This window comes from Bubalus bubalis, chromosome 21 (assembly GCF_019923935.1).
Source record: "Bubalus bubalis isolate 160015118507 breed Murrah chromosome 21, NDDB_SH_1, whole genome shotgun sequence".
Taxonomy (NCBI): Eukaryota; Metazoa; Chordata; class Mammalia; order Artiodactyla; family Bovidae; genus Bubalus; species Bubalus bubalis.
In genome coordinates this window covers 1373155-1381846 of record NC_059177.1, presented here as the reverse complement: position 1 = coordinate 1381846, position 8692 = coordinate 1373155, and positions in this window count along the sequence as shown.

Below are 8692 nucleotides of genomic sequence, written 5' to 3'. Positions count from 1 at the left end.
ACGCCTAGCAGGGCTGCGTGGGGATGCTGGTGCCTCATCTGCTTTTAGTCAGTCTGTGCAGCCCCAGTGAGGATTACCCTGCTGCTGCTGCTCGTGAGAACCTGGGCCCCTGCTGCCTCCCATTACCAAACAGAGGAAGAGGCCAAATGGCGGAGTGACCTCTCTCGTTGCACACAGTTCTCTGTGTAAACACGTTTTTGAGGACGAACAGAACAGAGTGGTGCACCTTTCTGCCCCCCTTGGGCAGAAAGAGAGCGCGTGTGCACTGGCCTTTAAATCTTGGCTCTTGCTAAGGCACCAAGTGGCTCTAAATGGTGCTGTCAATTGTCTGCTGGTTTCAAGGAAGCAGGGAAAAGTCGTTTTCCATGAAGAACTGGGAAATTGTATTTCGTTTATTTACACGGAATACAAAGAAAGTTATACCCGCCCTTTGAATTAAAGATGTATTGAACCTACTGCCTGGCAGCTGCTTTAAAATATTTTATGATGTAGGCTCTTAGAAAAAATAAAACCTTATTGAATTATCTTTCTCTGCAAGAAGCCAGCTAGTAATGAATATGCGCTGGGTCAGTTGTTGTAAATGGTGTTCTAATTTATTGACATATAGTGCACACTGCTTTTGGAGTTCTGTCCCGATTAGTGGTCCTCTTCATGGTGCCCTGCAGTGCCTACTGCACAAACCACAGGAGTTGTCCCTGCAGACTTATGTATTCACTGTATTCAGTGTGTGTGCGGGATTGTGGGGTGGGGGCTTTCTTCAGATTGCAGGCTACAGCTTTCATTTAGATGCATTCTGCACTGAGAACTCTTCCTGCAAGTGGCAATGATTAATGCCACGGCCTTCAAATTGGCTGGCCCTGGATTCAAATCAGCTCAAGTGTTCAGTGACTGCACTCGAGCACGGAACTATGTGTTCATTCATTTTTAAAACAGAGATACTCTTGTCTTATCACAATCATTGTGAGCTATAAGGCTCTGAAAGTAGAGTGCTTAATTCTTATTTGACACAGAATAAGTGTTCTCCCTCTCTCTCTCTCTCTGTGGGTAAATATATATATATATATATATATATATATTCAGTTCAGTTCAGTTGCTCAGTCGTGTCCAACTCTTTGGGACCCCATGAATCATAGCATGCCAGGCCTCCCTGTCCATCACCAACTCCTGGAGTTCACTCAGACTCACGTCCATCGAGTCAGTGATACCATCCAGCCATCTCATCCTCTGTCGTCCCCTTCTCCTCCTGCCCCCAATCCCTCCCAGCATCAGAGTCTTTTCCAATGAGTCAACTCTTCGCATGAGGTGGCCAGAGTACTGGAGTTTCAGCTTTCGCATCATTCCTTCCAAAGAACACCCAGGGCTGATCTTCAGAATGGACTGGTTGGATCTGCTTGCAGTCCAAGGGACTCTCAAGAGTCTTCTCCAACACCACAATTCAAAAGCATCAATTCTTCGGCGCTCAGCCTTCTTCACAGTCCAACTCTCACATCCATACATGACCATAGGAAAAACCATAGCCTTGACTAGACGGACCTTTGTTGGCAAAGTAATGTCTCTGCTTTTGAATATGCTATCTAGGTTGGACATAACTTTCCGTCCAAGGAGTAAGCATCTTTTAATTTCATGGCTGCAGTCACCATCTGCAGTGATTTTGGAGCCCAGAAAAATAAAGTCTGACACTGTTTCCACTGTTTCCCCATCTATTTCCCATGAAGTGATGGGACCGGATGCCATGATCTTCGTTTTCTGAATATTGAGCTTTAAGCTAAATTTTTCACTCTCTACTTTCACTTTCATCAAGAGGCTTTTGAGTTCCTCTTCACTTTCTGCCATAAGGGTGGTGTCATCTGCATATCTGAGGTTATTGATATTTCTCCCGGCAATCTTGATTCCAGCTTTTGCTTCTTCCAGCCCAGCGTTTTTCATGATGTACTCTGCATAGAAGTTAAATAAGCAGGGTGACCATATACAGCCTTGACATACTCCTTTTCCTACTTGGAACCAGTCTGTTGTTCCATGTCCAGTTCTAACTGTTGCTTCCTGACCTGCATACAGATTTCTCAAGAGGCAGGTCAGGTGGTCTGGTATTCCCATCTCTTTCAGAATTTTCTACAGTTTATTGTGATCCACACAGTCAAAGGCTTATGGCATAGTCAATAAAGCAGAAATAGATGTTTTTCTGGAACTCTCTTGCTTTTTCCATGATCCAGCAGATGTTGGCAATTTGATCTCTGGTTCCTCTGCCTTTTCTAAAACCAGCTTGAATATCAGGAAGTTCACGGTTCATGTATTGCTGAAGCCTGGCTTGGAGAATTTTGAGCATTACTTTACTAGCATGTGAGATGAGTGCAATTGTGCAGTAGTTTGAGCATTCTTTGGCATTGCCTTTCTTTGGGATTGAAATGAAAACTGACCTTTTCCAGTCCTGGGGCCACTGCTGAGTTTTCCAAATTTGGTGGCATATTGAGTGCAGCACTTTCACAGCATCATCTTTTAGGATTTGGAATAGCTCAACTGGAATTCCATCACTCCACTAGCTTTGTTCGTAGTGATGCTTTCTAAGGCCCACTTGACTTCACATTCCAGGATGTCTGGCTCTAGGTCAGTGATCACACCATTGTGATTATCTGGGTCATGAAGATCTTTTTTGTACAGTTCTTCTGTATATTCTTGCCACCTCTTCTTGATATGTTCTGCTTCTGTTAGGCCATACCATTTCTGTGCTTTATCGAGCCCATCTTTGCATGAAATGTTCCCTTGGTATCTCTAATTTTCTTGAAGAGATCTCTAGTCTTTCCCATTGTGTTGTTTTCCTCTATTTCTTTGCATTGATCGCTGAGGAAGGCTTTCTTATCTCTCCTTGCTATTCTTTGGAGCTCTGCATTCAGATGCTTATATCTTTCCTTAGACAGAGGGACCTGGAGGGCTACAATTCATGGGGTCACAAAAGTCAGACATGACTGAGCGACTAAGCACAGCACAGCACATAGTTGGTAATAACCATAAGAGAAATAATTATACTATTGTAATTATATATATAATATAATATATAATATGTATAATTGTATATAATATATAACATAATGTATATTTAATATAATATATAATATGTATTATAATTTTGATTATATGGTATATTGTTTTATAATTTATATACTTTTATCTATTCATTTATATACTTTTATTCTTTCTCATTGAATAAATTTGTCTCAAATTTATATATTCCTATTATCTTCTAAAATAGTTTTTTCTTGATGCAGGCACTGTGGAAAACAGTATTAGGAGTTTCTCAAAAAACTAAAATTACAACTGCCATATGACTCTCCTGTTCCACTTGTAGGTATATATCTGCAAAAAATAAGAACACTAATTGAAAAAGATACATGCGCCTCAGTGTTCATAGAAGCATTATTAACAACAGCTGAAGACATGGAAAAAATCTAAGTATCCATCAATGGATGAATAAATCAAGAAGATGTGGTGGGATATTATTCAGCCATAAAAAAGAAGTTTTACCATTTGCAGCAATGTGGATGTAACTAAGGACATTATGCAAAGTGAAATGTCAGATAAGAAAGACAAGTACTATATGATATCACTTATACGTGGAACCTAAAAAATACACAAACTAGTGAATATAACAAAAAAGAACAGACATAGAGAACAAACTATTGATTACCAATGATGGGGAAGGAGGGACACTATATGGGTGGGGAAGTGGGAGGGACAAATATTAGGTGTAAGACAGGCTCAAGGATGCACTGTACCACTTGGGAAATATAGCCCATATTTTGTAACAACTGTAAATGGAAAATAACCTTAAATGTATAAAAACAAATTTTTAAAAAATAAAATAGCTTTTTGTTAATTATATATATTTAAATTATTTCTAGTTTAGGGTCCTTGCTCCTGTTTATTATTCCTGTTCTCTTAAGAAAACTTCTTTGTTGCCACTCTTTTACTGATTACTTTATTTATTTTCTCTTTATTTGGAATAATGAAAACAACTATGGTTACAGTAAAATTTAGCCTAAAGTATGTGATTTTCCGGAGAAGGCAATGGCACCACACTCCAGTACTCTTGCCTGGAAAATCCCATGGACGGAGGAGCCTGGTAGGCTGCAGTCTATGGGGTCGCTAGGAGTTGGACATGACTGAGCGACTTCACTTTCACTTTTCACTTTCATTCATTGGAGAAGGAAATGGCAACCCAGTCCAGTGTTCTTGCCTGGAGAATCCCAGGGACGGGGGAGCCTGGTGGGCTGCCATCTATAGGGTCGCACAGAGTCGGACACGACTGAAGTGACTTAGAATAGCATAGCATATGTGATTTTCTTGTTGTTTTCTAAATGTATATTGTTGAGTTTTTATTTTTCCTCCTTAACTCAATATTGAGTTTTAAAATTGATTTTAAAATAGATATACAGATTTATTTATTTTAAAGTAGCATTTTATATGAGTACCACACATTACAGAAAAGTATTAAAAGCACAATCAACTAAAAATAACTTTATTCTGCTATTCTGAGATAACGATTATTCACCTTTAGTTGTATGCTCTTTTGATTTTTATTCTAAGCATAGGCAGAATACAAAAAACTAAGGTAATTCTGCAAATAATGCTTTATGGAACACCTGCTTTCACTTCATAATATATCATGAATATTTTACTACAGTGTAATTTTACAGTGACCTGTAGAATTGTACTGTATTAATAAAAAATAGTTTGTATAACTGATGCCATTGTTTTAAATGTTTAGAATAATTACTCCTCTTTTTTCCTGTATCAAATACCCTGTACACAAAATCATTATGAATTTCTCTAATTATGTGTCTAGGAAAATTCTGTAAGTTGAATTATTGAGCCAATTTTTAAGTGCATTTTAAAGCTTTTGATTGATATTTAGCAATTAGTCCTACTGAAAAGTCACACAAAGTTATACTTTTATTAGTAGGAGACAAGAATGCTTTTTCTGTCTACTCATGTCCACAATGAAGATTTTTTAAATAGTTGTTCATTTTATTTTTCATTTTGTCATAATTTTACTACTATTTTTTTGTATTTTGATGTCTATTTGTATTTATTTTTTAATGAACAACTTCATATTTTTTATTCATTAAAAATTGTTGGTTCCATTTCTTTTATTTGCTACAGCCTTTATAAGTTTATTATCCTTTTGTGGACCATATGTTTACTCTAGTTTTTCATTTAAATTTGTTTTTGCTTGCTTTTCCTATTTTTAATGTTTAATTACTAATTTTCAATTTTGTTGCATTTTGACCATTGTATAAAATGCTGTACAAGTGATAATTGCTAATATTCTTGTATGCATGAGCATGACAGTCTCCTAGTTCTAATAAACCTTATCTTTGTGTGATTATCTCCCCTTTGCCTTGAGGAAAGCATTTTCTGCTTACTTCTCTGCTCATTTTCTTCTCTGTTGCTTGTTAATTCTCCAAGAGCTCTCTCATTTAATTTATTTTGTGACTCTCTTGCTCTTACTTGTTCCCAAGTAAAATATGATGACAGTTTGATGTTTCTTCATGCAATATTCAAAGTCCCTTATAGAACACTAAAACCTTCTAGTGGCCTGGAAAGTCATTACCTTTATAGATGAAGACATTTTAATTTTGAGAGGATCTGTTATTTGGTGTCTGGCACTCATATAATAGTCATGTATGTAATATATGTATATACCATGTATATGTATGCTGCTGCTGCTGCTGCTAAGTCACTTCAGTCATGTCCAACTCTGTGTGACCCCAAAGACCGCAGCCCACCAGGCTCCCCCGTCCCTGGGATTCTCCAGGCAAGAACACTGGATTGGGTTGCCATTTCCTTCTCCAATGCATGAAAGTGAAAAGTGAAAGTGAAGTCACTCAGTTCAGTTCAGTTGCTCAGTCGTGTCCAACTCTTAGCGACCCCATGGACCACAGCCTACCAGGCTCCTCCATCCCTGGGATTCTCCAGGCAAGAACACTGGAATGGGTTGCCATTTCCTTCTCCAGTGAAGGTGAAAGTGAAAGTGAAAAGTGAAAGTGAAGTCGCTCAGTCATGTCTGACTCTTAGCGACCCCATGGACCGCAGCCCGCCAGACTCCTCCATCCATGGGATTTTCCAGGCAAGAGTACTGGAGTGGGGTGCCATTGCCTTCTCCAATATATATGTATACCAGAATATAAACTATGACTGTCTCAACAAGTAAAATTAAAATTGTGTTTATAGAACAAATACCCCAAGCGGACCTGGGATTCCAATTTTGTGGTAGATGAGAGATGAAGGGATTCTTGGTGCAATACTTTTAATTACAAGTAAGTAGTTGGCAATTAATAAATCAAAGGGAAATACATATTTTTCAATAACCTCAAATTGTTGCAATTCTCATCCATTTTCTTCTGCAATTATTCTCTCCTGAGTCATCTGCTTCCTTTTCTCTGTCTATACCAGATCACCCCAATCTACAGAGTGGTGTCTCCAATCCTAAAATGAACAAACAAACAAAACATGGACAAGTAATAAAGTTCACCTCTCTTGATCCCACATCAGCTTCTGCTTCATTTTCTGCAATCCTTCAAAGCAGACGCCTCGCTTACAGCCGTGAGAACTGACATTTCCACTTCCTCTTCTTCCTGTGTCCCCACCGCAGCAGCTTTTGCCAGGTCACCAGCGCACCCACTTGGTGTTGTCCCGTCCCCTGCTGGCTCAGCAGCAGTGTATGCAGATGACACTGCCTCCTCCTCGAAATGCCCACAGACCCTGGTTTCCTCCTATTCCTCTGGGTGTTCCCTCTCAGACTCCTTTTTTGGATCCTTTTCTCCTTGATTTGAAAGCAAGCACTGGTGGACTCTCAACTCTAGAGCTAATATTGGGCTCATCCTCTTTTCTATCCACATGACCTCTCTTCAGGATCTTGTCCTGTGGATTAAGACTTTATTTATGTCTGGTTTCTTCTGCTCAGGAAATATTTTTGAAATTCATTCATAGAATTGTGTGCATTAACAGTTTTTTCCTCCATTTTTATTTCTGATTAGTACTACATTGTATTTATTTATTCACCTCTTGGTGGACATTTGGGTTGTGTTCAGTTTAGGGCTATTATAAATAAAGCTACTATGAACATTAAAGTTAAGTCTTTATGTGGACATAGTTTTCATTTTGGAGATGTGTGGTAAAGACTTTTTTCTGAGTCTTTTGGTAAATGTATGTTTAATCTTCTGAGAAATTGACCAACTGCTTTCTGTGTGGTTATGCCATGTCTGTATTCCCACCAGCCCAGTGGGAGGTGCTTCACATCCTCACTGTTGGTTGCATTGTCAGATGTTTATTTTAATATTAGCCATTCTAGTGGGCAAACAGTGATTTTAATTTGAATTTATCTGATGAGTAATGATGTTGAGCATCTTTTCATATACTTACTAGCTACATGTTTTGCCCATTTTATTGTTATTTGTCTTCTTCTTATTTAGTTGCATGAGTTCTTCATATGTTCTAGCTACACATCCTTCCCAGTTTGTATCTGGCTCTGTCCCTCTACCTAAGATCACTGTTCCTTTGAAAATGAGCAGCTGTACAGAATCTGCTTCTTTCTGAATTGAAGTAACCATGCTCTTCCTTCACTCCTACAGGTTCAGATGGTGAGGGCTGGGCTATCCCAACTGAGATACTGCACTAACACATGCTTCTGTAAATGTTTCCCTTGAAAATAAATCCTCATTCAGTTGTATATCTCCTTTAGGTCATTTCTTTTCTCTTTCTCTCTCTGATTATCTTCTCCCAGTAGAATGTAAACTCCGTGAAAAGCATGATCAGTGTGTCTTAGTTGCTACGGTATCTTTAAAAAAAAAACCTCATGAAATAAATATTTGCTGAATGAATGCATACATGAATAAAAAGCAGAATTTTGCCTAGGAAGAAAGCCAGGTTTGATTCTGGACTAACAAATGGTTTCAACAGACCTTAAAAAATGTAGGAAAGCAGAGTTTCAGTTTCTTGATCAACAAACTCAAGACGTCTTTGAGCTGGCTTCTTCAGCAGGATTTTGTCACCATGGGATTCTGGGTGGCTGGGTGACCCTTCTCTAGAAGGTCTGCACACCAGAGCTGCCCAGAAAGCTTTTACAACACAGATTCTGAGAATCCAATAGGGACTGACTGAGCCAAGATCTCTGTGAATCTATATTTTTAAACTCTCTGAGTGATAGTAGCACAGCTAATCACCAATGAGCCCAAGGATTCAAGCTGCTCTCTATGGTGTATCTCTCCAACAGTCTCCACTCTGCATCCGCTCCCCTCACATAAGCTACATGTTTCTCTGCAGGTCAGGATGCACATGATGATGCACATTTAACTAATGCAATATTGTAAAGTAAAATTTAAAAAAAGAATAATAAAAGAAATAAAAAGAAAAAGCACACTGTATGTTTAAGAGAAATCAACTCTCACTGTATTTGGATAGGGTTCTCTCGGGCTTAACCTTGAAAAAGAAACAGCACCCTATCATTGTATTCAAAGAAGGATTTGGTCTTAAATTTGGGCAAGAAGTTCAAAACTTAGAAACACTCAGTTGTAATCTAAGCAAGGGATTTACAGTTTTTCTGAAGCAAGAGCTATTTTTGCTACCATCATCCTGCTTAAGAAGACATAAAGGGTCCCATTACCATGCAAAATGCCCCTTTAAAGTCTAAAAGGAAATC